The sequence below is a fragment of the Balaenoptera acutorostrata genome, chromosome 1 (assembly GCF_949987535.1).
Source record: "Balaenoptera acutorostrata chromosome 1, mBalAcu1.1, whole genome shotgun sequence".
NCBI lineage: Eukaryota > Metazoa > Chordata > Mammalia > Artiodactyla > Balaenopteridae > Balaenoptera > Balaenoptera acutorostrata.
In genome coordinates this window covers 119,068,738-119,095,583 of record NC_080064.1, presented here as the reverse complement: position 1 = coordinate 119,095,583, position 26,846 = coordinate 119,068,738, and the positions used below count along the sequence as shown (strand labels likewise).

At 63.5% G+C, this 26,846-nt stretch overlaps 19 non-coding genes across 19 annotated transcripts; 12 read left to right on the top strand and 7 right to left on the bottom strand.

The window, feature by feature from the left end:
• Positions 1 to 997: 997 nt before the first annotated feature.
• On the bottom strand, positions 998 to 1,080 carry TRNAL-CAG (transfer RNA leucine (anticodon CAG)). Its single transcript has one exon. It is a non-coding gene; the product is annotated as a tRNA-Leu (tRNA).
• A 574-nt stretch (positions 1,081 to 1,654) lies between these two features.
• On the top strand, positions 1,655 to 1,726 carry TRNAD-GUC (transfer RNA aspartic acid (anticodon GUC)). The gene has a single exon. It is a non-coding gene; the product is annotated as a tRNA-Asp (tRNA).
• An 831-nt stretch (positions 1,727 to 2,557) lies between these two features.
• TRNAG-UCC (transfer RNA glycine (anticodon UCC)) lies at positions 2,558 to 2,629 on the top strand. Its single transcript has one exon. It is a non-coding gene; the product is annotated as a tRNA-Gly (tRNA).
• Positions 2,630 to 2,903: 274 nt separating this feature from the next.
• On the top strand, positions 2,904 to 2,975 carry TRNAE-CUC (transfer RNA glutamic acid (anticodon CUC)). The gene has a single exon. It is a non-coding gene; the product is annotated as a tRNA-Glu (tRNA).
• Positions 2,976 to 7,109: 4,134 nt separating this feature from the next.
• Positions 7,110 to 7,180, bottom strand: TRNAG-GCC (transfer RNA glycine (anticodon GCC)). The gene has a single exon. It is a non-coding gene; the product is annotated as a tRNA-Gly (tRNA).
• Positions 7,181 to 8,824: 1,644 nt separating this feature from the next.
• Positions 8,825 to 8,907, bottom strand: TRNAL-CAG (transfer RNA leucine (anticodon CAG)). Its single transcript has one exon. It is a non-coding gene; the product is annotated as a tRNA-Leu (tRNA).
• Positions 8,908 to 9,481: 574 nt separating this feature from the next.
• Positions 9,482 to 9,553, top strand: TRNAD-GUC (transfer RNA aspartic acid (anticodon GUC)). The gene has a single exon. It is a non-coding gene; the product is annotated as a tRNA-Asp (tRNA).
• Positions 9,554 to 10,390: 837 nt separating this feature from the next.
• On the top strand, positions 10,391 to 10,462 carry TRNAG-UCC (transfer RNA glycine (anticodon UCC)). Its single transcript has one exon. It is a non-coding gene; the product is annotated as a tRNA-Gly (tRNA).
• A 274-nt stretch (positions 10,463 to 10,736) lies between these two features.
• TRNAE-CUC (transfer RNA glutamic acid (anticodon CUC)) lies at positions 10,737 to 10,808 on the top strand. Its single transcript has one exon. It is a non-coding gene; the product is annotated as a tRNA-Glu (tRNA).
• Positions 10,809 to 14,942: 4,134 nt separating this feature from the next.
• Positions 14,943 to 15,013, bottom strand: TRNAG-GCC (transfer RNA glycine (anticodon GCC)). The gene has a single exon. It is a non-coding gene; the product is annotated as a tRNA-Gly (tRNA).
• A 1,640-nt stretch (positions 15,014 to 16,653) lies between these two features.
• TRNAL-CAG (transfer RNA leucine (anticodon CAG)) lies at positions 16,654 to 16,736 on the bottom strand. Its single transcript has one exon. It is a non-coding gene; the product is annotated as a tRNA-Leu (tRNA).
• Positions 16,737 to 17,310: 574 nt separating this feature from the next.
• On the top strand, positions 17,311 to 17,382 carry TRNAD-GUC (transfer RNA aspartic acid (anticodon GUC)). Its single transcript has one exon. It is a non-coding gene; the product is annotated as a tRNA-Asp (tRNA).
• An 837-nt stretch (positions 17,383 to 18,219) lies between these two features.
• On the top strand, positions 18,220 to 18,291 carry TRNAG-UCC (transfer RNA glycine (anticodon UCC)). Its single transcript has one exon. It is a non-coding gene; the product is annotated as a tRNA-Gly (tRNA).
• A 274-nt stretch (positions 18,292 to 18,565) lies between these two features.
• On the top strand, positions 18,566 to 18,637 carry TRNAE-CUC (transfer RNA glutamic acid (anticodon CUC)). Its single transcript has one exon. It is a non-coding gene; the product is annotated as a tRNA-Glu (tRNA).
• A 4,134-nt stretch (positions 18,638 to 22,771) lies between these two features.
• Positions 22,772 to 22,842, bottom strand: TRNAG-GCC (transfer RNA glycine (anticodon GCC)). The gene has a single exon. It is a non-coding gene; the product is annotated as a tRNA-Gly (tRNA).
• A 1,638-nt stretch (positions 22,843 to 24,480) lies between these two features.
• On the bottom strand, positions 24,481 to 24,563 carry TRNAL-CAG (transfer RNA leucine (anticodon CAG)). The gene has a single exon. It is a non-coding gene; the product is annotated as a tRNA-Leu (tRNA).
• A 574-nt stretch (positions 24,564 to 25,137) lies between these two features.
• On the top strand, positions 25,138 to 25,209 carry TRNAD-GUC (transfer RNA aspartic acid (anticodon GUC)). The gene has a single exon. It is a non-coding gene; the product is annotated as a tRNA-Asp (tRNA).
• Positions 25,210 to 26,049: 840 nt separating this feature from the next.
• TRNAG-UCC (transfer RNA glycine (anticodon UCC)) lies at positions 26,050 to 26,121 on the top strand. Its single transcript has one exon. It is a non-coding gene; the product is annotated as a tRNA-Gly (tRNA).
• Positions 26,122 to 26,395: 274 nt separating this feature from the next.
• On the top strand, positions 26,396 to 26,467 carry TRNAE-CUC (transfer RNA glutamic acid (anticodon CUC)). Its single transcript has one exon. It is a non-coding gene; the product is annotated as a tRNA-Glu (tRNA).
• Positions 26,468 to 26,846: the final 379 nt, after the last annotated feature.

Genomic DNA, 26,846 nt, shown 5'->3' with positions numbered 1-26,846 from the left:
GGAGAAGCACTTTGGCAGACTGGCTGCTGGCTGGCGGACAGCCCGGTGAGGGAGGGAGCGCGCCAGGGTGTGGTTGGGTCCGGCCGGAGCAGCGGCTTCCCCGAGGGACTTGCGCTGTGGCGCCGAGGTGGGTGGCCCGGGCTGGGGGCCGGACGTCTGTGGTGGGTGACAGGGCATCCAGGGCTTCCGCTCACTACTCACTGGAGCACCGTTCCCGGGAGCGACTCCTGCGCCAGGCCCCGTGCAGGGAGGGCCCCCTGTTGGCTGGCCAGCAGGAGGCTGGGCTGCACGCGGTCCGGCAGGCAGGCAGGCAGGCAGGCAGGTGTGGTCCGGCCAAGGTCCCAAGGCGAAAAAGCACCGAGGGCACGCACCACAGGCCGGCAAGGCGGTGTGGCTGTGGAGGGAATGGAATGGGCAGGCGGGCCGTTGGGGCTGGCGGGAAGGACAGGATGTTGGAAAGAGGGAGAGCTGCTGGTGGCGGAAGTGGAAGAAAGGCTGTGAGAGCGAGTCCGCTGTTCACCAGGCCGAAGTCGGAGGGCGGGCCAGGCGTGGAGGGCTTTCCACACGCGGCCGTTCTGCGTGTGGCGGTGGGGGCGGGGTGGAGCGTGGGAGTGGGAGTGGGAGGGAGGGACGAAGGCAGGCAGGCAGGCAGGCAGGCAGGCAGGCAGGAAAAGCACCAGCAGCAGCAGCCGCAAGCAGGTGAGGGAAGATGGGCTGCGAAGGACTGAAGGTTTTTCTGCTGTGGGTGCAGGTAGGCGGGGGCTTAGGAGCTGGCGGGGAGGGCGTTTGTCCGGAAAGCCAGTCGCCGGAGGGTTCCTAGTGCGCCGTTTCTGCCAGGCCCGCGGCCGTGGCTGAGAAGGTCCCGCGTCTGAGAGGCGTGGATGTCCGGGCCGGAGTTTGGAGAGGCCGCAAGAGTGCAAGGCGCGAACGGACTGGAAGGCAGTAAAGCGCTGCCATAGGGCCGGGTGCGTTTGTCGGGCGGGCCAAAAGGCTGGCTTGTCAGGAGTGGGATTCGAACCCACGCCTCCAGGGGAGACTGCGACCTGAACGCAGCGCCTTAGACCGCTCGGCCATCCTGACGGCGGGCCTGGGCGTGCGCGTGGCCGCTCGGCTGGCTGGGACCCGACGCGACGCGAACCCCGGTGCCCTTGGCGGGACGCGGTGCTCCGCGCCAGGCGCGCGGCCGTCTGGGTGAGCGACGGAGCGGGCGCGCGGCGGCCGACGGGGAGCACGGCCAGACGACGCGCCTGGCTGCGCCGCGGTGGCGCCCTCGCCCAGCCCTGGCCCCGGACGCAGCCGGGCCGCGTCGGGCCAGCCCCCTGCCGCCGGCCCCCACCCGCGCGTCTCCTCGCCGGCCATGGCCCGGCGCGCGCCCACCCCCTCCTCGCAGCCTTGCTTTGCGTCTCGGGCCCCCTCCACCCGGCGCGATCCCCGCGTCGGAGGCAATAGGCAGCGCGCACTCGGAGTTTTCAGGGCCACGCGGGTCCGGGTCCCTGTCGGGGTCGGGGGCTGCTGCTTTGGAGGACGCGGTTGGTGTGGCGTTGGGTCGGGTCGGGCACGTGCCGGGCGCCCGTGGTGGGCAGGGGGCCGGAGGGCAGGGGGAGGCGTCGGCAGGCAGCCCGAGAGCGGCCGGGCGCGGGGGCGGTGGCCGCCGTCCTCGTTAGTATAGTGGTGAGTATCCCCGCCTGTCACGCGGGAGACCGGGGTTCGATTCCCCGACGGGGAGGCAACACGCCCTCTTTTGGTGGCTGGCGCCGCTCTCTGTCCTGCCGCCTGGCTCCCAAGGGCCCTTCTTCTCCTCCCTCCGCCCTCCGCCCTCCAGCGAGGCGCAGGGCGCCAGCGCGTGCCCAGCCTGCCCACCCTCGCCCCCCTCCAGCCGCCCAGCCCTTCCTCCTCGCCGGGCGCTCAGTCGCCAGGGCCGAGCGAGGGCCTCCTCTGGACCCCACAAGCGCCCGATGACATTGCGGCCCGCCCAAAGTGGCTGTCTCAGTGGGCTCCTTGCGTCGCGACGCACAGCTGCGCAGCTATCCACAGCGGCATAGGTGCACAGCTGCCGGGACGGGTGGGAGGCGGATGAGTGGCGTGCCCTGTCGGTGCGGGAAGTGGCCTGGCCCAGCGCCCGGTGGAGAAGGGCTTTGGCGAGCCGGGGCCTGGAAGACGCGTGCCCCGGGGGCGGGGGCGGGCCGCGGCGTGGAGCGGAGGGCCCTGGAGCAGCAAGGCAGCGAGAGCGCCCCCCTGAGGCGGTCGGGCCGGTGGCCTAGGGCAGCTTCGTAGGGCTGGCGCGGGTGGGGCGCCGGGGGGCCTTGGTGGCGCCTGTGACGTCACAGAGCTGCCGGCCGGCGGGGCGTCGGGGCAGGGCTGCTCCAAGTGGCGGCGGCGGCGGCGGCGGCTGAGGAGGAGGAGGACGGAGAAGAGAAAGGGGAGTAGGAGGAGGAAGAGAAGGAGGAGCAGTCGGAAGAGAAGGAGGAGGAGGAGGAGGAGGAGGAGAAGGCGGCGGCGACGAGAGTGCGCGCGGGCGAGCCCGGTGCCGGCGTCTCGGGGCGGCCCGGGCTGTGCAGCGTTGGTGGTATAGTGGTGAGCATAGCTGCCTTCCAAGCAGTTGACCCGGGTTCGATTCCCGGCCAACGCAGCGGGCTGACCTTTTACCGAGCTCCACGGGCGGCCGGCCGGGGGCCTGTGAGGGAGAGCTGGGAGCAGGGAGCTAGCTGGCCCCAGCGGCTTTTCTTGTGTGTGCGAGAAGCAGGCGCGCAGTGTTCTGAGGGCGCTGCAAGCAGGAAGGACGGTAGGACACGTGGATTGCCAGGGGCGGCGCGTGGCTGGACTTGGGAAGGCCGGGTCTTGGCGCCAAGGTGGCGCCGAGCGGGTGCTATGGGTCCAGCAGGAGCAGTGGTAGAGCCCGACGCTCCCTGGTGGTCTAGTGGTTAGGATTCGGCGCTCTCACCGCCGCGGCCCGGGTTCGATTCCCGGTCAGGGAAGCCTTTCTTCCTCCTCTCTACCTCCCACCGTCCACATCCCACTTTTAGGCCACGCTTGCTCCGCGGCCTCGGCGCCCCGACAAGAGCCGCCCGGTGCCCTGCACCTCCAGCCCAAGCCCTGCCAGGCAACCTCCACCCTCCCTCCCCGGCCAAGCCTTTTGGCCGCACTGGCGCGCGCCCACTCGAGGCCTTCGACGTCCCGTGTCTTCCTTTTCGGACGCTTGCCTCAGCCCCAAACACGAGTGGCCGGGGCCGCGCCTCTCCCCGCCGTGGCCGTGGCCACGAGCAGACGCCCCCGCCTGTGTTTGGACTCTCCATCAGCACTGCTTTTCCCCCACGGCGACAGCGGCGGCAGCGCCGACGGCGACGGCGGTGTCACACGCGGTGCCTTCTAACAAAGCCGGATCCCCTGTGGAAAGGAGCACCGGTGGGCAGACGGGTGCTTCGCACCACCGCAGCAGGTTTCCTGAACGCCCTTGCCGGTGCCGTGGGGGTGGCTGACAGTGTGGGATGAAGGTGTTTGTGGCCGTGGTCGGTGGCCACCCCACGCGGGTTAGGGAACGGAGCAGAACGACCCCATGGAGAGAGGGCGGCGGTGGGCCGCGTGCTGGGAGGTGCGAGGAAGGGCCTGGGGTGTCTGGGTGGAGCGCGGGCAGGAGCGGGAGGTGTTGGGCTGGCGGGGACCTGGCCCGGGAGAGCGGCTGGCCACTCAGGCAGGGGCTCAGCAGAAGCTTGGGGGTGGTGGCAGCACCTGGCCCGGCACGTGTGTACGGGTGGGTCAGATCAGGGGGCGGGGTGGGCCTGGAGTAGGAGTGCATCTGAGGAGCACTGGCGGAAGTGAGACTTCCGGGCAGGACATGTGACAGTCGGGCCTGGGATACAAGGGGAAGGTGGCGGGGAGAGGGGTCCGAGCCTGCAGGCTGGGGGGAAGGGCGGGGTGTGTGAGTAGGCTGTGGGGCGAGGAAGATGGTGGGAGAGGACCCCTTCGCGGTGGGGTGGCGGGTGAGCGCGCCAGACTGGTGTGCTGTGCGGCAAGGTGGTCAGGCTAACCAGTGGGTTGGGACTGGGGGCGGTGGGTAGGAGGCAGGCAAGAGAACAACAGAAGCGGAGCGCGCCACAGGGGCTAGGCGGGGTCCGAATGGGGTGGGGGCATTCTACTGCCCCAGAGACATACATCGCCTCTCATCGGGAGAAACCATCCGGTCTCAGGTGTGTGTGGCGGCGGGGGTGGGGGGAGGAGGGGTTGAGGTTGAAAGAGGCCCAAGGAGAGGTCCCCTATGATCCAGCAATCCCACTCCTGGGTACGTACCCGGAAATGACGAAACAAGAGTGCAAAAAGGCACAAGCACCTCCATGTTCACAGCGGCACTATTTGCAGTAGCCAAGACATGGAAAAATACCCAAGTGCCCATCAACGGGTGGCTAGTACAAGAAGAGGTGGTATATATGTACTATGGGATATTACACAGCCATTAATAAGAAAGAATGAAATATTGCCATTTGCCGCAACAAGAATGCTCCCAGGGAGTATTACACTTAGTGAAGTAGGTCCGACAGAGAAGCACAAAGATATGTGGAATCTAAAAAGTACTACCGATGAATCTATGTGCAAAACAGAAACAGACTCACAGACCTAGAAAACACAGTGATGGTTACCCGAGTTAAAAAGGAGGGGTGGAGGGATAAATTAGGAGCTCGATGAACAGATACACAGGGGTTCATATAAAGGAGATAAGCAACAAGGATTTCCAGAATAACACAGGGAGTGATAGTCAATATCCTGCAATAACCTGTAATGGAAATCACTCTGAAACGATATTAGACATGGAAAACAGTATCCCCTTTGCTGTACACCTGAAACGAACTCAATATCGTTAATCAACTCTTCTTCTTCAACCACAAGTACTAGTACTTATAAGTAAGTAAGTAAATAAATAAATAAAAACCACGAACAAAATAAACAGGAGAAACATGAGCCATCAGATGATCCAGCAGTCCCCGTCGTGGGTACACATCCGCCAAAGAGAAAAACTGTGGTTTGAAGAGATCCACGCACCCCCGTGTTTGTAGCAGCACTGTGTGCCGCAGCCAAGGCATAGAAAAAACCCATGTGCCCATCAACAGTTGGCTGACAGAAAAAGATGCGGTATAAAGGTACTGTGGAATATTACTCAGCCATTTCCGAAAATGAAATATTGCCATTTGCCACAATAAGGATGGTCCTAGAGAATATTACACTTAGTGAAGTTAAGTCTGACAGAGAAGCACAAAGATACGTGGAATCTAAAACATAACAGAAAAGAATGTATGTGCAAAAGCGAAACAGACTCACAGACATAGAAAACACACTGGTGGTTCCCCGAGGAGAAAGGGAGGGGTGGAGACATAAATTAGGAGCTGCGATGAACAGATACACCGTACTTCATATAAAAGACATACGCAACAAGGATTTCCAGAATAACACAGGGAATGATGTTCAATATCCTGTAGCAAACTGTAATGGAAAGCAACCTGAAACAGCATTAGACATGGAAGACAGTATCCGCTTTGCTGTGCCCCTGAAACTAACTCAATATTGTTAATCAACTTTTCTTCCAAAATTACAGCTACTAGTTCTTATAAGTAAATGAATAAATAAATATTAAATGCATAAATAAAAACAACACACTAAATAAATAGGTGAAATATGAGCTCTCATATGATCCAGCAATCCCCATCGTGGGTACACATCGGCAAAGGAGAGAAACTGTCATTTGAAGAGATCCATGCACCCCCATGTTCACAGCAGCACTACGGGCCACAGCCAAGACATGGACAAAACCCAAGTGCCCATCAACCGATGGCTGGCACAGGAAGACGTGGTACGTATGTACTGTGGAATATTACTCAGCCATACAAAAGAGTGAGATATTGCCATTTGCACCAGTAAGGATGGACCTAGAGTATATTACACTTCGCGACGGAAGTCAGGCAGAGAAGCACAAAGATATGTGGAATCTAAACCGTACTACAAACGAATGTATGTGCCAAAGAGAAACAGACCCACAGACATAGAAAACACACTGTTCGTTACCCAAGGGGAAAGTGTAGGGCAGGGAGAAATCCGGAGCTGCGATTAACAGAGAGGAAATACTATACACAAAGCACAGAAGCAACAAGGATTTACTGTACAGCACAGGGAACTGTATTCATATGTCGTGATAACGTATAATGGAAAATAACCTGGAAAAGGACATATAACTGAATCACTTGGCTGTACACCTGAAAGTCACACAGTATTGTAAATCAACCGGACTGCTGCGAAAAGGAGAAGACGACGAAGGGGGGATAAAGGAGGGCAACGGGACAGAGGCAAGGGCAGGATCCTTGACAACGTAGGATGTGGAAAGGATCGGGGGGAAAAGCGGGGAGATAGGGGGTGGGATGGGGGTGTCTGTGGGAGTAGGGTGGAGGCTGAGGTGGTGGTGCCGGTGGTGCTGTCCCAAGGGCTGATGCTGTTGGTGGGAGCAGAGGTTCAGGGGAGGGGCTGGTGTTTGTCGTGCTGATGGTGGTGGTGGCAGTAGTGGTGGAGGAGCGGGCCGGTGTTGGAATCGTATTGCTGTCGAGGGTCAGAACATCAATCTAGAGTGCAGTCTGCGATGATAGTGTGGACTTCTTTTGAACTCTTCGTGCAAGTGAACACTTTGGGGACTCTCCAGGAAAGTGGGGTGTATCACTCCCAGAGGTGGCAACTTCCTTGCTCCTGGTTGTGCAAACATAGTATAACTTTCGAAGTGCGGGCAGAGTGAGGCAGAGAGCTTGGAAACGTGGCGAAAGGTGAAGAGGTTGGGCTGTGCGGGTGCCAGTGTGGGGTGTTCCTCACAGTGAAAAGCGTGACACAAGCGGGGTCGGGGTAAGGACGAGAACAAGGACAAGGAAGGGGTCTGGGCGTAAGAGTGGCTGAGCCCGCAAGGTGTCAGGTCCCGGAGGCCTGGCTCCCGGGTGTGTGTGGGGGTGAGGGCGTCTGCGTGGGAAGGACAGGGGCCAGAAGGTGCGGTGGTGAGCGAGCTGTTGCAGGACCGGTGCCTTGAGTGCGGCAGCGGGGAAGCCCAGCTCCGCTGTGGGGCTGCGGGAACCAAAAGGGGACGCTGCGGCTGCATGGGCCGGGAATCGAACCCGGGCCTCCCGCGTGGCAGGCGAGAATTCTACCACTGAACCACCCATGCACCGATGGCCGCCGGCCCCCGGCGCTGCCCCAGCGGCGCTCGCCGCCAACCGCCGGACCCTGGTCACTGCTCGCCCCGTGGGCATGTGCTCCATTTGAGCAGGAGGCCGACGGGCCACCTGAATGAGAGGCTCCGGGCACGCTGGCGACCCCAGGGCGCGAGGCGGTCGGAAGCACCGAGGGACGGAGGGACGCAGGCGTGCTCGGCCCGTCCTGCGCTTTCTCTGCCGTCCACGGCCGCCGCGAGACTGTCGGTGTCGCCAGAGGAAGCCAGGAGCCCAAGCGGCCTGGCCCGCGCCCGAATCCCCGTCAGGGCAGGCGAGGCGTGGCCGCTGCGGCCGAGCGCCAACGTTCCTCTCAGCAGCCGCCCGGCCCCGACGCACAGTCCCTCTGGCGGCTGGCTTTCTTGCTGGTGCGGGGCGTGCGAGGGCGGGCGGGGGCAGGGGTCGGAGCTCGGGGCTGTGCAGGGACCGCGAGCGTGGGAGATGGACGCCGGGCACCGCCGCCGCCGCCGCCGCCGCCGCCGCCGCCGCCGCCGCCGCCGAGCGGCGCTCAGGCCACAAGACCAAAGGTGTCTGAGCCTCGCTTCTGCGCTCTGGCCCACCCCTCTCCCGCGGGGTCCCGCTCTGCTGCGTTGGTTGTGAGGAGAAGCACTTTGGCAGACTGGCTGCTGGCTGGCGGACAGCCCGGTGAGGGAGGGAGCGCGCCAGGGTGTGGTTGGGTCCGGCCGGAGCAGCGGCTTCCCCGAGGGACTTGCGCTGTGGCGCCGAGGTGGGTGGCCCGGGCTGGGGGCCGGACGTCTGTGGTGGGTGACAGGGCATCCAGGGCTTCCGCTCACTACTCACTGGAGCACCGTTCCCGGGAGCGACTCCTGCGCCAGGCCCCGTGCAGGGAGGGCCCCCTGTTGGCTGGCCAGCAGGAGGCTGGGCTGCACGCGGTCCGGCAGGCAGGCAGGCAGGCAGGCAGGCAGGCAGGTGTGGTCCGGCCAAGGTCCCAAGGCGAAAAAGCACCGAGGGCACGCACCACAGGCCGGCAAGGCGGTGTGGCTGTGGAGGGAATGGAATGGGCAGGCGGGCCGTTGGGGCTGGCGGGAAGGACAGGATGTTGGAAAGAGGGAGAGCTGCTGGTGGCGGAAGTGGAAGAAAGGCTGTGAGAGCGAGTCCGCTGTTCACCAGGCCGAAGTCGGAGGGCGGGCCAGGCGTGGAGGGCTTTCCACACGCGGCCGTTCTGCGTGTGGCGGTGGGGGCGGGGTGGAGCGTGGGAGTGGGAGTGGGAGGGAGGGACGAAGGCAGGCAGGCAGGCAGGCAGGCAGGCAGGAAAAGCACCAGCAGCAGCAGCCGCAAGCAGGTGAGGGAAGATGGGCTGCGAAGGACTGAAGGTTTTTCTGCTGTGGGTGCAGGTAGGCGGGGGCTTAGGAGCTGGCGGGGAGGGCGTTTGTCCGGAAAGCCAGTCGCCGGAGGGTTCCTAGTGCGCCGTTTCTGCCAGGCCCGCGGCCGTGGCTGAGAAGGTCCCGCGTCTGAGAGGCGTGGATGTCCGGGCCGGAGTTTGGAGAGGCCGCAAGAGTGCAAGGCGCGAACGGACTGGAAGGCAGTAAAGCGCTGCCATAGGGCCGGGTGCGTTTGTCGGGCGGGCCAAAAGGCTGGCTTGTCAGGAGTGGGATTCGAACCCACGCCTCCAGGGGAGACTGCGACCTGAACGCAGCGCCTTAGACCGCTCGGCCATCCTGACGGCGGGCCTGGGCGTGCGCGTGGCCGCTCGGCTGGCTGGGACCCGACGCGACGCGAACCCCGGTGCCCTTGGCGGGACGCGGTGCTCCGCGCCAGGCGCGCGGCCGTCTGGGTGAGCGACGGAGCGGGCGCGCGGCGGCCGACGGGGAGCACGGCCAGACGACGCGCCTGGCTGCGCCGCGGTGGCGCCCTCGCCCAGCCCTGGCCCCGGACGCAGCCGGGCCGCGTCGGGCCAGCCCCCTGCCGCCGGCCCCCACCCGCGCGTCTCCTCGCCGGCCATGGCCCGGCGCGCGCCCACCCCCTCCTCGCAGCCTTGCTTTGCGTCTCGGGCCCCCTCCACCCGGCGCGATCCCCGCGTCGGAGGCAATAGGCAGCGCGCACTCGGAGTTTTCAGGGCCACGCGGGTCCGGGTCCCTGTCGGGGTCGGGGGCTGCTGCTTTGGAGGACGCGGTTGGTGTGGCGTTGGGTCGGGTCGGGCACGTGCCGGGCGCCCGTGGTGGGCAGGGGGCCGGAGGGCAGGGGGAGGCGTCGGCAGGCAGCCCGAGAGCGGCCGGGCGCGGGGGCGGTGGCCGCCGTCCTCGTTAGTATAGTGGTGAGTATCCCCGCCTGTCACGCGGGAGACCGGGGTTCGATTCCCCGACGGGGAGGCAACACGCCCTCTTTTGGTGGCTGGCGCCGCTCTCTGTCCTGCCGCCTGGCTCCCAAGGGCCCTTCTTCTCCTCCCTCCGCCCTCCGCCCTCCAGCGAGGCGCAGGGCGCCAGCGCGTGCCCAGCCTGCCCACCCTCGCCCCCCTCCAGCCGCCCAGCCCTTCCTCCTCGCCGGGCGCTCAGTCGCCAGGGCCGAGCGAGGGCCTCCTCTGGACCCCACAAGCGCCCGATGACATTGCGGCCCGCCCAAAGTGGCTGTCTCAGTGGGCTCCTTGCGTCGCGACGCACAGCTGCGCAGCTATCCACAGCGGCATAGGTGCACAGCTGCCGGGACGGGTGGGAGGCGGATGAGTGGCGTGCCCTGTCGGTGCGGGAAGTGGCCTGGCCCAGCGCCCGGTGGAGAAGGGCTTTGGCGAGCCGGGGCCTGGAAGACGCGTGCCCCGGGGGCGGGGGCGGGCCGCGGCGTGGAGCGGAGGGCCCTGGAGCAGCAAGGCAGCGAGAGCGCCCCCCTGAGGCGGTCGGGCCGGTGGCCTAGGGCAGCTTCGTAGGGCTGGCGCGGGTGGGGCGCCGGGGGGCCTTGGTGGCGCCTGTGACGTCACAGAGCTGCCGGCCGGCGGGGCGTCGGGGCAGGGCTGCTCCAAGTGGCGGCGGCGGCGGCGGCGGCGGCGGCTGAGGAGGAGGAGGACGGAGAAGAGAAAGGGGAGTAGGAGGAGGAAGAGAAGGAGGAGCAGTCGGAAGAGAAGGAGGAGGAGGAGGAGGAGGAGGAGAAGGCGGCGGCGACGAGAGTGCGCGCGGGCGAGCCCGGTGCCGGCGTCTCGGGGCGGCCCGGGCTGTGCAGCGTTGGTGGTATAGTGGTGAGCATAGCTGCCTTCCAAGCAGTTGACCCGGGTTCGATTCCCGGCCAACGCAGCGGGCTGACCTTTTACCGAGCTCCACGGGCGGCCGGCCGGGGGCCTGTGAGGGAGAGCTGGGAGCAGGGAGCTAGCTGGCCCCAGCGGCTTTTCTTGTGTGTGCGAGAAGCAGGCGCGCAGTGTTCTGAGGGCGCTGCAAGCAGGAAGGACGGTAGGACACGTGGATTGCCAGGGGCGGCGCGTGGCTGGACTTGGAAAGGCCGGGTCTTGGCGCCAAGGTGGCGCCGAGCGGGTGCTATGGGTCCAGCAGGAGCAGTGGTAGAGCCCGACGCTCCCTGGTGGTCTAGTGGTTAGGATTCGGCGCTCTCACCGCCGCGGCCCGGGTTCGATTCCCGGTCAGGGAAGCCTTTCTTCCTCCTCTCTACCTCCCACCGTCCACATCCCACTTTTAGGCCACGCTTGCTCCGCGGCCTCGGCGCCCCGACAAGAGCCGCCCGGTGCCCTGCACCTCCAGCCCAAGCCCTGCCAGGCAACCTCCACCCTCCCTCCCCGGCCAAGCCTTTTGGCCGCACTGGCGCGCGCCCACTCGAGGCCTTCGACGTCCCGTGTCTTCCTTTTCGGACGCTTGCCTCAGCCCCAAACACGAGTGGCCGGGGCCGCGCCTCTCCCCGCCGTGGCCGTGGCCACGAGCAGACGCCCCCGCCTGTGTTTGGACTCTCCATCAGCACTGCTTTTCCCCCACGGCGACAGCGGCGGCAGCGCCGACGGCGACGGCGGTGTCACACGCGGTGCCTTCTAACAAAGCCGGATCCCCTGTGGAAAGGAGCACCGGTGGGCAGACGGGTGCTTCGCACCACCGCAGCAGGTTTCCTGAACGCCCTTGCCGGTGCCGTGGGGGTGGCTGACAGTGTGGGATGAAGGTGTTTGTGGCCGTGGTCGGTGGCCACCCCACGCGGGTTAGGGAACGGAGCAGAACGACCCCATGGAGAGAGGGCGGCGGTGGGCCGCGTGCTGGGAGGTGCGAGGAAGGGCCTGGGGTGTCTGGGTGGAGCGCGGGCAGGAGCGGGAGGTGTTGGGCTGGCGGGGACCTGGCCCGGGAGAGCGGCTGGCCACTCAGGCAGGGGCTCAGCAGAAGCTTGGGGGTGGTGGCAGCACCTGGCCCGGCACGTGTGTACGGGTGGGTCAGATCAGGGGGCGGGGTGGGCCTGGAGTAGGAGTGCATCTGAGGAGCACTGGCGGAAGTGAGACTTCCGGGCAGGACATGTGACAGTCGGGCCTGGGATACAAGGGGAAGGTGGCGGGGAGAGGGGTCCGAGCCTGCAGGCTGGGGGGAAGGGCGGGGTGTGTGAGTGGGCTGTGGGGCGAGGAAGATGGTGGGAGAGGACCCCTTCGCGGTGGGGTGGCGGGTGAGCGCGCCAGACTGGTGTGCTGTGCGGCAAGGTGGTCAGGCTAACCAGTGGGTTGGGACTGGGGGCGGTGGGTAGGAGGCAGGCAAGAGAACAACAGAAGCGGAGCGCGCCACAGGGGCTAGGCGGGGTCCGAATGGGGTGGGGGCATTCTACTGCCCCAGAGACATACATCGCCTCTCATCGGGAGAAACCATCCGGTCTCAGGTGTGTGTGGCGGCGGGGGTGGGGGGAGGAGGGGTTGAGGTTGAAAGAGGCCCAAGGAGAGGTCCCCTATGATCCAGCAATCCCACTCCTGGGTACGTACCCGGAAATGACGAAACAAGAGTGCAAAAAGGCACAAGCACCTCCATGTTCACAGCGGCACTATTTGCAGTAGCCAAGACATGGAAAAATACCCAAGTGCCCATCAACGGGTGGCTAGTACAAGAAGAGGTGGTATATATGTACTATGGGATATTACACAGCCATTAATAAGAAAGAATGAAATATTGCCATTTGCCGCAACAAGAATGCTCCCAGGGAGTATTACACTTAGTGAAGTAGGTCCGACAGAGAAGCACAAAGATATGTGGAATCTAAAAAGTACTACTGATGAATCTATGTGCAAAACAGAAACAGACTCACAGACCTAGAAAACACAGTGATGGTTACCCGAGTTAAAAAGGAGGGGTGGAGGGATCAATTAGGAGCTCGATGAACAGATACACAGGGGTTCATATAAAGGAGATAAGCAACAAGGATTTCCAGAATAACACAGGGAGTGATAGTCAATATCCTGCAATAACCTGTAATGGAAATCACTCTGAAACGATATTAGACATGGAAAACAGTATCCCCTTTGCTGTACACCTGAAACGAACTCAATATCGTTAATCAACTCTTCTTCTTCAACCACAAGTACTAGTACTTATAAGTAAGTAAGTAAATAAATAAATAAAAACCACGAACAAAATAAACAGGAGAAACATGAGCCATCAGATGATCCAGCAGTCCCCGTCGTGGGTACACATCCGCCAAAGAGAAAAACTGTGGTTTGAAGAGATCCACGCACCCCCGTGTTTGTAGCAGCACTGTGTGCCGCAGCCAAGGCACAGAAAAAACCCATGTGCCCATCAACAGTTGGCTGACAGAAAAAGATGCGGTATAAAGGTACTGTGGAATATTACTCAGCCATTTCCGAAAATGAAATATTGCCATTTGCCACAATAAGGATGGTCCTAGAGAATATTACACTTAGTGAAGTTAAGTCTGACAGAGAAGCACAAAGATACGTGGAATCTAAAACATAACAGAAAAGAATGTATGTGCAAAAGCGAAACAGACTCACAGACATAGAAAACACACTGGTGGTTCCCCGAGGAGAAAGGGAGGGGTGGAGACATAAATTAGGAGCTGCGATGAACAGATACACCGTACTTCATATAAAAGACATACGCAACAAGGATTTCCAGAATAACACAGGGAATGATGTTCAATATCCTGTAGCAAACTGTAATGGAAAGCAACCTGAAACAGCATTAGACATGGAAGACAGTATCCGCTTTGCTGTGCCCCTGAAACTAACTCAATATTGTTAATCAACTTTTCTTCCAAAATTACAGCTACTAGTTCTTATAAGTAAATGAATAAATAAATATTAAATGCATAAATAAAAACAACACACTAAATAAATAGGTGAAATATGAGCTCTCATATGATCCAGCAATCCCCATCGTGGGTACACATCGGCAAAGGAGAGAAACTGTCATTTGAAGAGATCCATGCACCCCCATGTTCACAGCAGCACTACGGGCCACAGCCAAGACATGGACAAAACCCAAGTGCCCATCAACCGATGGCTGGCACAGGAAGACGTGGTACGTATGTACTGTGGAATATTACTCAGCCATACAAAAGAGTGAGATATTGCCATTTGCACCAGTAAGGATGGACCTAGAGTATATTACACTTCGCGACGGAAGTCAGGCAGAGAAGCACAAAGATATGTGGAATCTAAACCGTACTACAAACGAATGTATGTGCCAAAGAGAAACAGACCCACAGACATAGAAAACACACTGTTCGTTACCCAAGGGGAAAGTGTAGGGCAGGGAGAAATCCGGAGCTGCGATTAACAGAGAGGAAATACTATACACAAAGCACAGAAGCAACAAGGATTTACTGTACAGCACAGGGAACTGTATTCATATGTCGTGATAACGTATAATGGAAAATAACCTGGAAAAGGACATATAACTGAATCACTTGGCTGTACACCTGAAAGTCACACAGTATTGTAAATCAACCGTACTGCTGCGAAAAGGAGAAGACGACGAAGGGGGGATAAAGGAGGGCAACGGGACAGAGGCAAGGGCAGGATCCTTGACAACGTAGGATGTGGAAAGGATCGGGGGGAAATGCGGGGAGATAGGGGGTGGGATGGGGGTGTCTGTGGGAGTAGGGTGGAGGCTGAGGTGGTGGTGCCGGTGGTGCTGTCCCAAGGGCTGATGCTGTTGGTGGGAGCAGAGGTTCAGGGGAGGGGCTGGTGTTTGTCGTGCTGATGGTGGTGGTGGCAGTAGTGGTGGAGGAGCGGGCCGGTGTTGGAAACGTATTGCTGTCGAGGGTCAGAACATCAATCTAGAGTGCAGTCTGCGATGATAGTGTGGACTTCTTTTGAACTCTTCGTGCAAGTGAACGCTTTGGGGACTCTCCAGGAAAGTGGGGTGTATCACTCCCAGAGGTGGCAACTTCCTTGCTCCTGGTTGTGCAAACATAGTATAACTTTCGAAGTGCGGGCAGAGTGAGGCAGAGAGCTTGGAAACGTGGCGAAAGGTGAAGAGGTTGGGCTGTGCGGGTGCCAGTGTGGGGTGTTCCTCACAGTGAAAAGCGTGACACAAGCGGGGTCGGGGTAAGGACGAGAACAAGGACAAGGAAGGGGTCTGGGCGTAAGAGTGGCTGAGCCCGCAAGGTGTCAGGTCCCGGAGGCCTGGCTCCCGGGTGTGTGTGGGGGTGGGGGCGTCTGCGTGGGAAGGACAGGGGCCGGAAGGTGCGGTGGTGAGCGAGCTGTTGCAGGACCGGTGCCTTGAGTGTGGCAGCGGGGAAGCCCAGCTCCGCTGTGGGGCTGCGGGAACCAAAAGGGGACGCTGCGGCTGCATGGGCCGGGAATCGAACCCGGGCCTCCCGCGTGGCAGGCGAGAATTCTACCACTGAACCACCCATGCACCGATGGCCGCCGGCCCCCGGCGCTGCCCCAGCGGCGCTCGCCGCCAACCGCCGGACCCTGGTCACTGCTCGCCCCGTGGGCATGTGCTCCATTTGAGCAGGAGGCCGACGGGCCACCTGAATGAGAGGCTCCGGGCACGCTGGCGACCCCAGGGCGCGAGGCGGTCGGAAGCACCGAGGGACGGAGGGACGCAGGCGTGCTCGGCCCGTCCTGCGCTTTCTCTGCCGTCCACGGCCGCCGCGAGACTGTCGGTGTCGCCAGAGGAAGCCAGGAGCCCAAGCGGCCTGGCCCGCGCCCGAATCCCCGTCAGGGCAGGCGAGGCGTGGCCGCTGCGGCCGAGCGCCAACGTTCCTCTCAGCAGCCGCCCGGCCCCGACGCACAGTCCCTCTGGCGGCTGGCTTTCTTGCTGGTGCGGGGCGTGCGAGGGCGGGCGGGGGCAGGGGTCGGAGCTCGGGGCTGTGCAGGGACCGCGAGCGTGGGAGATGGACGCCGGGCACCGCCGCCGCCGCCGCCGCCGCCGCCGCCGCCGCCGCCGCCGCCGAGCGGCGCTCAGGCCACAAGACCAAAGGTGTCTGAGCCTCGCTTCTGCGCTCTGGCCCACCCCTCTCCCGCGGGGTCCCGCTCTGCTGCGTTGGTTGTGAGGAGAAGCACTTTGGCAGACTGGCTGCTGGCTGGCGGACAGCCCGGTGAGGGAGGGAGCGCGCCAGGGTGTGGTTGGGTCCGGCCGGAGCAGCGGCTTCCCCGAGGGACTTGCGCTGTGGCGCCGAGGTGGGTGGCCCGGGCTGGGGGCCGGACGTCTGTGGTGGGTGACAGGGCATCCAGGGCTTCCGCTCACTACTCACTGGAGCACCGTTCCCGGGAGCGACTCCTGCGCCAGGCCCCGTGCAGGGAGGGCCCCCTGTTGGCTGGCCAGCAGGAGGCTGGGCTGCACGCGGTCCGGCAGGCAGGCAGGCAGGCAGGCAGGTGTGGTCCGGCCAAGGTCCCAAGGCGAAAAAGCACCGAGGGCACGCACCACAGGCCGGCAAGGCGGTGTGGCTGTGGAGGGAATGGAATGGGCAGGCGGGCCGTTGGGGCTGGCGGGAAGGACAGGATGTTGGAAAGAGGGAGAGCTGCTGGTGGCGGAAGTGGAAGAAAGGCTGTGAGAGCGAGTCCGCTGTTCACCAGGCCGAAGTCGGAGGGCGGGCCAGGCGTGGAGGGCTTTCCACACGCGGCCGTTCTGCGTGTGGCGGTGGGGGCGGGGTGGAGCGTGGGAGTGGGAGTGGGAGGGAGGGACGAAGGCAGGCAGGCAGGCAGGCAGGCAGGCAGGCAGGAAAAGCACCAGCAGCAGCAGCCGCAAGCAGGTGAGGGAAGATGGGCTGCGAAGGACTGAAGGTTTTTCTGCTGTGGGTGCAGGTAGGCGGGGGCTTAGGAGCTGGCGGGGAGGGCGTTTGTCCGGAAAGCCAGTCGCCGGAGGGTTCCTAGTGCGCCGTTTCTGCCAGGCCCGCGGCCGTGGCTGAGAAGGTCCCGCGTCTGAGAGGCGTGGATGTCCGGGCCGGAGTTTGGAGAGGCCGCAAGAGTGCAAGGCGCGAACGGACTGGAAGGCAGTAAAGCGCTGCCATAGGGCCGGGTGCGTTTGTCGGGCGGGCCAAAAGGCTGGCTTGTCAGGAGTGGGATTCGAACCCACGCCTCCAGGGGAGACTGCGACCTGAACGCAGCGCCTTAGACCGCTCGGCCATCCTGACGGCGGGCCTGGGCGTGCGCGTGGCCGCTCGGCTGGCTGGGACCCGACGCGACGCGAACCCCGGTGCCCTTGGCGGGACGCGGTGCTCCGCGCCAGGCGCGCGGCCGTCTGGGTGAGCGACGGAGCGGGCGCGCGGCGGCCGACGGGGAGCACGGCCAGACGACGCGCCTGGCTGCGCCGCGGTGGCGCCCTCGCCCAGCCCTGGCCCCGGACGCAGCCGGGCCGCGTCGGGCCAGCCCCCTGCCGCCGGCCCCCACCCGCGCGTCTCCTCGCCGGCCATGGCCCGGCGCGCGCCCACCCCCTCCTCGCAGCCTTGCTTTGCGTCTCGGGCCCCCTCCACCCGGCGCGATCCCCGCGTCGGAGGCAATAGGCAGCGCGCACTCGGAGTTTTCAGGGCCACGCGGGTCCGGGTCCCTGTCGGGGTCGGGGGCTGCTGCTTTGGAGGACGCGGTTGGTGTGGCGTTGGGTCGGGTCGGGCACGTGCCGGGCGCCCGTGGTGGGCAGGGGGCCGGAGGGCAGGGGGAGGCGTCGGCAGGCAGCCCGAGAGCGGCCGGGCGCGGGGGCGGTGGCCGCCGTCCTCGTTAGTATAGTGGTGAGTATCCCCGCCTGTCACGCGGGAGACCGGGGTTCGATTCCCCGACGGGGAGGCAACACGCCCTCTTTTGGTGGCTGGCGCCGCTCTCTGTCCTGCCGCCTGGCTCCCAAGGGCCCTTCTTCTCCTCCCTCCGCCCTCCGCCCTCCAGCGAGGCGCAGGGCGCCAGCGCGTGCCCAGCCTGCCCACCCTCGCCCCCCTCCAGCCGCCCAGCCCTTCCTCCTCGCCGGGCGCTCAGTCGCCAGGGCCGAGCGAGGGCCTCCTCTGGACCCCACAAGCGCCCGATGACATTGCGGCCCGCCCAAAGTGGCTGTCTCAGTGGGCTCCTTGCGTCGCGACGCACAGCTGCGCAGCTATCCACAGCGGCATAGGTGCACAGCTGCCGGGACGGGTGGGAGGCGGATGAGTGGCGTGCCCTGTCGGTGCGGGAAGTGGCCTGGCCCAGCGCCCGGTGGAGAAGGGCTTTGGCGAGCCGGGGCCTGGAAGACGCGTGCCCCGGGGGCGGGGGCGGGCCGCGGCGTGGAGCGGAGGGCCCTGGAGCAGCAAGGCAGCGAGAGCGCCCCCCTGAGGCGGTTGGGCCGGTGGCCTAGGGCAGCTTCGTAGGGCTGGCGCGGGTGGGGCGCCGGGGGGCCTTGGTGGCGCCTGTGACGTCACAGAGCTGCCGGCCGGCGGGGCGTCGGGGCAGGGCTGCTCCAAGTGGCGGCGGCGGCGGCGGCGGCGGCGGCTGAGGAGGAGGAGGACGGAGAAGAGAAAGGGGAGTAGGAGGAGGAAGAGAAGGAGGAGCAGTCGGAAGAGAAGGAGGAGGAGGAGGAGGAGGAGGAGAAGGCGGCGGCGACGAGAGTGCGCGCGGGCGAGCCCGGTGCCGGCGTCTCGGGGCGGCCCGGGCTGTGCAGCGTTGGTGGTATAGTGGTGAGCATAGCTGCCTTCCAAGCAGTTGACCCGGGTTCGATTCCCGGCCAACGCAGCGGGCTGACCTTTTACCGAGCTCCACGGGCGGCCGGCCGGGGGCCTGTGAGGGAGAGCTGGGAGCAGGGAGCTAGCTGGCCCCAGCGGCTTTTCTTGTGTGTGCGAGAAGCAGGCACGCAGTGTTCTGAGGGCGCTGCAAGCAGGAAGGACGGTAGGACACGTGGATTGCCAGGGGCGGCGCGTGGCTGGACTTGGAAAGGCCGGGTCTTGGCGCCAAGGTGGCGCCGAGCGGGTGCTATGGGTCCAGCAGGAGCAGTGGTAGAGCCCGACGCTCCCTGGTGGTCTAGTGGTTAGGATTCGGCGCTCTCACTGCCGTGGCCCGGGTTCGATTCCCGGTCAGGAAAGCCTTTCTTCCTCCTCTCTACCTCCCACCGTCCACATCCCACTTTTAGGCCACGCTTGCTCCGCGGCCTCGGCGCCCCGACAAGAGCCGCCCAGTGCCCTGCACCTCCAGCCCAAGCCCTGCCAGGCAACCTCCACCCTCCCTCCCCGGCCAAGCCTTTAGGCCGCATTGGCGCGCGCCCACTCGAGGCCTTCGACGTCCCGTGTCTTCCTTTTCGGACGCTTGCCTCAGCCCCAAACACGAGTGGCCGGGGCCGCGCCTCTCCCCGCCGTGGCCGTGGCCACGAGCAGACGCCCCCGCCTGTGTTTGGACTCTCCATCAGCACTGCTTTTCCCCCACGGCGACAGCGGCGGCAGCGCCGACGGCGACGGCGGTGTCACACGCGGTGCCTTCTAACAAAGCCGGATCCCCTGTGGAAAGGAGCACCGGTGGGCAGACGGGTGCTTCGCACCACCGCAGCAGGTTTCCTGAACGCCCTTGCCGGTGCCGTGGGGGTGGCTGACAGTGTGGGATGAAGGTGTTTGTGGCCGTGGTCGGTGGCCACCCCACGCAGGTTAGGGAACGGAGCAGAACGACCCCATGGAGAGAGGGCGGCGGTGGGCCGCGTGCTGGGAGGTGCGAGGAAGGGCCTGGGGTGTCTGGGTGGAGCGCGGGCAGGAGCGGGAGGTGTTGGGCTGGCGGGGACCTGGCCCGGGAGAGCGGCTGGCCACTCAGGCAGGGGCTCAGCAGAAGCTTGGGGGTGGTGGCAGCACCTGGCCCGGCACGTGTGTACGGGTGGGTCAGATCAGGGGGCGGGGTGGGCCTGGAGTAGGAGTGCGTCTGAGGAGCACTGGCGGAAGTGAGACTTCCGGGCAGGACATGTGACAGTCGGGCCTGGGATACAAGGGGAAGGTGGCGGGGAGAGGGGTCCGAGCCTGCAGGCTGGGGGGAAGGGCGGGGTGTGTGAGTGGGCTGTGGGGCGAGGAAGATGGTGGGAGAGGACCCCTTCGCGGTGGGGTGGCGGGTGAGCGCGCCAGACTGGTGTGCTGTGCGGCAAGGTGGTCAGGCTAACCAGTGGGTTGGGACTGGGGGCGGTGGGTAGGAGGCAGGCAAGAGAAAAACAGAAGCGGAGCGCGCCACAGGGGCTAGGCGGGGTCCGAATGGGGTGGGGGCATTCTACTGCCCCAGAGGCATACATCGCCTCTCATCGGGAGAAACCATCCGGTCTCAGGTGTGTGTGGCGGCGGGGGTGGGGGGAGGAGGGGTTGAGGTTGAAAGAGGCCCAAGGAGAGGTCCCCTATGATCCAGCAATCCCACTCCTGGGTACGTACCCGGAAATGACGAAACAAGAGTGCAAAAAGGCACAAGCACCTCCATGTTCACAGCGGCACTATTTGCAGTAGCCAAGACATGGAAAAATACCCAAGTGCCCATCAACGGGTGGCTAGTACAAGAAGAGGTGGTATATATGTACTATGGGATATTACACAGCCATTAATAAGAAAGAATGAAATATTGCCATTTGCCGCAACAAGAATGCTCCCAGGGAGTATTACACTTAGTGAAGTAGGTCCGACAGAGAAGCACAAAGATATGTGGAATCTAAAAAGTACTACCGATGAATCTATGTGCAAAACAGAAACAGACTCACAGACCTAGAAAACACAGTGATGGTTACCCGAGTTAAAAAGGAGGGGTGGAGGGATCAATTAGGAGCTCGATGAACAGATACACAGGGGTTCATATAAAGGAGATAAGCAACAAGGATTTCCAGAATAACACAGGGAGTGATAGTCAATATCCTGCAATAACCTGTAATGGAAATCACTCTGAAACGATATTAGACATGGAAAACAGTATCCCCTTTGCTGTACACCTGAAACGAACTCAATATCGTTAATCAACTCTTCTTCTTCAACCACAAGTACTAGTACTTATAAGTAAGTAAGTAAATAAATAAATAAAAACCACGAACAAAATAAACAGGAGAAACATGAGCCATCAGATGATCCAGCAGTCCCCGTCGTGGGTACACATCCGCCAAAGAGAAAAACTGTGGTTTGAAGAGATCCACGCACCCCCGTGTTTGTAGCAGCACTGTGTGCCGCAGCCAAGGCACAGAAAAAACCCATGTGCCCATCAACAGTTGGCTGACAGAAAAAGATGCGGTATAAAGGTACTGTGGAATATTACTCAGCCATTTCCGAAAATGAAATATTGCCATTTGCCACAATAAGGATGGTCCTAGAGAATATTACACTTAGTGAAGTTAAGTCTGACAGAGAAGCACAAAGATACGTGGAATCTAAAACATAACAGAAAAGAATGTATGTGCAAAAGCGAAACAGACTCACAGACATAGAAAACACACTGGTGGTTCCCCGAGGAGAAAGGGAGGGGTGGAGACATAAATTAGGAGCTGCGATGAACAGATACACCGTACTTCATATAAAAGACATACGCAACAAGGATTTCCAGAATAACACAGGGAATGATGTTCAATATCCTGTAGCAAACTGTAATGGAAAGCAACCTGAAACAGCATTAGACATGGAAGACAGTATCCGCTTTGCTGTGCCCCTGAAACTAACTCAATATTGTTAATCAACTTTTCTTCCAAAATTACAGCTACTAGTTCTTATAAGTAAATGAATAAATAAATATTAAATGCATAAATAAAAACAACACACTAAATAAATAGGTGAAATATGAGCTCTCATATGATCCAGCAATCCCCATCGTGGGTACACATCGGCAAAGGAGAGAAACTGTCATTTGAAGAGATCCATGCACCCCCATGTTCACAGCAGCACTACGGGCCACAGCCAAGACATGGACAAAACCCAAGTGCCCATCAACCGATGGCTGGCACAGGAAGACGTGGTACGTATGTACTGTGGAATATTACTCAGCCATACAAAAGAGTGAGATATTGCCATTTGCACCAGTAAGGATGGACCTAGAGTATATTACACTTCGCGACGGAAGTCAGGCAGAGAAGCACAAAGATATGTGGAATCTAAACCGTACTACAAACGAATGTATGTGCCAAAGAGAAACAGACCCACAGACATAGAAAACACACTGTTCGTTACCCAAGGGGAAAGTGTAGGGCAGGGAGAAATCCGGAGCTGCGATTAACAGAGAGGAAATACTATACACAAAGCACAGAAGCAACAAGGATTTACTGTACAGCACAGGGAACTGTATTCATATGTCGTGATAACGTATAATGGAAAATAACCTGGAAAAGGACATATAACTGAATCACTTGGCTGTACACCTGAAAGTCACACAGTATTGTAAATCAACCGGACTGCTGCGAAAAGGAGAAGACGACGAAGGGGGGATAAAGGAGGGCAACGGGACAGAGGCAAGGGCAGGATCCTTGACAACGTAGGATGTGGAAAGGATCGGGGGGAAAAGCGGGGAGATAGGGGGTGGGATGGGGGTGTCTGTGGGAGTAGGGTGGAGGCTGAGGTGGTGGTGCCGGTGGTGCTGTCCCAAGGGCTGATGCTGTTGGTGGGAGCAGAGGTTCAGGGGAGGGGCTGGTGTTTGTCGTGCTGATGGTGGTGGTGGCAGTAGTGGTGGAGGAGCGGGCCGGTGTTGGAAACGTATTGCTGTCGAGGGTCAGAACATCAATCTAGAGTGCAGTCTGCGATGATAGTGTGGACTTCTTTTGAACTCTTCGTGCAAGTGAACGCTTTGGGGACTCTCCAGGAAAGTGGGGTGTATCACTCCCAGAGGTGGCAACTTCCTTGCTCCTGGTTGTGCAAACATAGTATAACTTTCGAAGTGCGGGCAGAGTGAGGCAGAGAGCTTGGAAACGTGGCGAAAGGTGAAGAGGTTGGGCTGTGCGGGTGCCAGTGTGGGGTGTTCCTCACAGTGAAAAGCGTGACACAAGCGGGGTCGGGGTAAGGACGAGAACAAGGACAAGGAAGGGGTCTGGGCGTAAGAGTGGCTGAGCCCGCAAGGTGTCAGGTCCCGGAGGCCTGGCTCCCGGGTGTGTGTGGGGGTGGGGGCGTCTGCGTGGGAAGGACAGGGGCCGGAAGGTGCGGTGGTGAGCGAGCTGTTGCAGGACCGGTGCCTTGAGTGTGGCAGCGGGGAAGCCCAGCTCCGCTGTGGGGCTGCGGGAACCAAAAGGGGACGCTGCGGCTGCATGGGCCGGGAATCGAACCCGGGCCTCCCGCGTGGCAGGCGAGAATTCTACCACTGAACCACCCATGCACCGATGGCCGCCGGCCCCCGGCGCTGCCCCAGCGGCGCTCGCCGCCAACCGCCGGACCCTGGTCACTGCTCGCCCTGTGGGCATGTGCTCCATTTGAGCAGGAGGCCGACGGGCCACCTGAATGAGAGGCTCCGGGCACGCTGGCGACCCCAGGGCGCGAGGCGGTCGGAAGCACCGAGGGACGGAGGGACGCAGGCGTGCTCGGCCCGTCCTGCGCTTTCTCTGCCGTCCACGGCCGCCGCGAGACTGTCGGTGTCGCCAGAGGAAGCCAGGAGCCCAAGCGGCCTGGCCTGCGCCCGAATCCCCGTCAGGGCAGGCGAGGCGTGGCCGCTGCGGCCGAGCGCCAACGTTCCTCTCAGCAGCCGCCCGGCCCCGACGCACAGTCCCTCTGGCGGCTGGCTTTCTTGCTGGTGCGGGGCGTGCGAGGGCGGGCGGGGGCAGGGGTCGGAGCTCGGGGCTGTGCAGGGACCGCGAGCGTGGGAGATGGACGCCGGGCACCGCCGCCGCCGCCGCCACCGCCGCCGCCGCCGTCGCCGAGCGGCGCTCAGGCCACAAGACCAAAGGTGTCTGAGCCTCGCTTCTGCGCTCTGGCCCACCCCTCTCCCGCGGGGTCCCGCTCTGCTGCGTTGGTTGTGAGGAGAAGCACTTTGGCAGACTGGCTGCTGGCTGGCGGACAGCCCGGTGAGGGAGGGAGCGCGCCAGGGTGTGGTTGGGTCCGGCCGGAGCAGCGGCTTCCCCGAGGGACTTGCGCTGTGGCGCCGAGGTGGGTGGCCTGGGCTGGGGGCCGGACGTCTGTGGTGGGTGACAGGGCATCCAGGGCTTCCGCTCACTACTCACTGGAGCACCGTTCCCGGGAGCGACTCCTGCGCCAGGCCCCGTGCAGGGAGGGCCCCCTGTTGGCTGGCCAGCAGGAGGCTGGGCTGCACGCGGTCCGGCAGGCAGGCAGGCAGGCAGGCAGGCAGGCAGGTGTGGTCCGGCCAAGGTCCCAAGGCGAAAAAGCACCGAGGGCACGCACCACAGGCCAGCAAGGCGGTGTGGCTGTGGAGGGAATGGAATGGCCAGGCGGGCCGTTGGGGCTGGCGGGAAGGACAGGATGTTGGAAAGAGGGAGAGCTGCTGGTGGCGGAAGTGGAAGAAAGGCTGTGAGAGCGAGTCCGCTGTTCACCAGGCCGAAGTCGGAGGGCGGGCCAGGCGTGGAGGGCTTTCCACACGCGGCCGTTCTGCGTGTGGCGGTGGGGGTGGGGTGGAGCGTGGGAGTGGGAGTGGGAGGGAGGGACGAAGGCAGGCAGGCAGGCAGGCAGGCAGGCAGGAAAAGCACCAGCAGCAGCAGCCGCAAGCAGGTGAGGGAAGATGGGCTGCGAAGGACTGAAGGTTTTTCTGCTGTGGGTGCAGGTAGGCGGGGGCTTAGGAGCCGGCGGGGAGGGCGTTTGTCCGGAAAGCCAGTCGCCGGAGGGTTCCTAGTGCGCCGTTTCTGCCAGGCCCGCGGCCGTGGCTGAGAAGGTCCCGCGTCTGAGAGGCGTGGATGTCCGGGCCGGAGTTTGGAGAGGCCGCAAGAGTGCAAGGCGCGAACGGACTGGAAGGCAGTAAAGCGCTGCCATAGGGCCGGGTGCGTTTGTCGGGCGGGCCAAAAGGCTGGCTTGTCAGGAGTGGGATTCGAACCCACGCCTCCAGGGGAGACTGCGACCTGAACGCAGCGCCTTAGACCGCTCGGCCATCCTGACGGCGGGCCTGGGCGTGCGCGTGGCCGCTCGGCTGGCTGGGACCCGACGCGACGCGAACCCCGGTGCCCTTGGCGGGACGCGGTGCTCCGCGCCAGGCGCGCGGCCGTCTGGGTGAGCGACGGAGCGGGCGCGCGGCGGCCGACGGGGAGCACGGCCAGACGACGCGCCTGGCTGCGCCGCGGTGGCGCCCTCGCCCAGCCCTGGCCCCGGACGCAGCCGGGCCGCGTCGGGCCAGCCCCCTGCCGCCGGCCCCCACCCGCGCGTCTCCTCGCCGGCCATGGCCCGGCGCGCGCCCACCCCCTCCTCGCAGCCTTGCTTTGCGTCTCGGGCCCCCTCCACCCGGCGCGATCCCCGCGTCGGAGGCAATAGGCAGCGCGCACTCGGAGTTTTCAGGGCCACGCGGGTCCGGGTCCCTGTCGGGGTCGGGGGCTGCTGCTTTGGAGGACGCGGTTGGTGTGGCGTTGGGTCGGGTCGGGCACGTGCCGGGCGCCCGTGGTGGGCAGGGGGCCGGAGGGCAGGGGGAGGCGTCGGCAGGCAGCCCGAGAGCGGCCGGGCGCGGGGGCGGTGGCCGCCGTCCTCGTTAGTATAGTGGTGAGTATCCCCGCCTGTCACGCGGGAGACCGGGGTTCGATTCCCCGACGGGGAGGCAACACGCCCTCTTTTGGTGGCTGGCGCCGCTCTCTGTCCTGCCGCCTGGCTCCCAAGGGCCCTTCTTCTCCTCCCTCCGCCCTCCGCCCTCCAGCGAGGCGCAGGGCGCCAGCGCGTGCCCAGCCTGCCCACCCTCGCCCCCCTCCAGCCGCCCAGCCCTTCCTCCTCGCCGGGCGCTCAGTCGCCAGGGCCGAGCGAGGGCCTCCTCTGGACCCCACAAGCGCCCGATGACATTGCGGCCCGCCCAAAGTGGCTGTCTCAGTGGGCTCCTTGCGTCGCGACGCACAGCTGCGCAGCTATCCACAGCGGCATAGGTGCACAGCTGCCGGGACGGGTGGGAGGCAGATGAGTGGGGTGCCCTATCGGTGCGGGAAGTGGCCTGGCCCAGCGCCCGGTGGAGAAGGGCTTTGGCGAGCCGGGGCCTGGAAGACGCGTGCCTCGGGGGCGGGGGCGGGCCGCGGCGTGGAGCGGAGGGCCCTGGAGCAGCAAGGCAGCGAGAGCGCCCCCCTGAGGCGGTCGGGCCGGTGGCCTAGGGCAGCTTCGTAGGGCTGGCGCGGGTGGGGCGCCGGGGGGCCTTGGTGGCGCCTGTGACGTCACAGAGCTGCCGGCCGGCGGGGCGTCGGGGCAGGGCTGCTCCAAGTGGCGGCGGCGGCGGCGGCGGCGGCGGCTGAGGAGGAGGAGGAGGAGGAGGACGGAGAAGAGAAAGGGGAGTAGGAGGAGGAAGAGAAGGAGGAGCAGTCGGAAGAGAAGGAGGAGGAGGAGGAGGAGAAGGCGGCGGCAACGAGAGTGCGCGCGGGCGAGCCCGGTGCCGGCGTCTCGGGGCGGCCCGGGCTGTGCAGCATTGGTGGTATAGTGGTGAGCATAGCTGCCTTCCAAGCAGTTGACCCGGGTTCGATTCCCGGCCAACGCAGCGGGCTGACCTTTTACCGAGCTCCACGGGCGGCCGGCCGGGGGCCTGTGAGGGAGAGCTGGGAGCAGGGAGCTAGCTGGCCCCAGCGGCTTTTCTTGTGTGTGCGAGAAGCAGGCGCGCAGTGTTCTGAGGGCGCTGCAAGCAGGAAGGACGGTAGGACACGTGGATTGCCAGGGGCGGCGCGTGGCTGGACTTGGAAAGGCCGGGTCTTGGCGCCAAGGTGGCGCCGAGCGGGTGCTATGGGTCCAGCAGGAGCAGTGGTAGAGCCCGATGCTCCCTGGTGGTCTAGTGGTTAGGATTCGGCGCTCTCACCGCCGCGGCCCGGGTTCGATTCCCGGTCAGGGAAGCCTTTCTTCCTCCTCTCTACCTCCCACCGTCCACATCCCACTTTTAGGCCACGCTTGCTCCGCGACCTCGGCGCCCCGACAAGAGCCGCCCGGTGCCCTGCACCTCCAGCCCAAGCCCTGCCAGGCAACCTCCACCCTCCCTCCCCGGCCAAGCCTTTTGGCCGCACTGGCGCGCGCCCACTCGAGGCCTTCGACGTCCCGTGTCTTCCTTTTCGGACGCTTGCCTCAGCCCCAAACACGAGTGGCCGGGGCCGCGCCTCTCCCCGCCGTGGCCGTGGCCACGAGCAGACGCCCCCGCCTGTGTTTGGACTCTCCATCAGCACTGCTTTTCCCCCACGGCGACAGCGGCGGCAGCGCCGACGGCGACGGCGGTGTCAC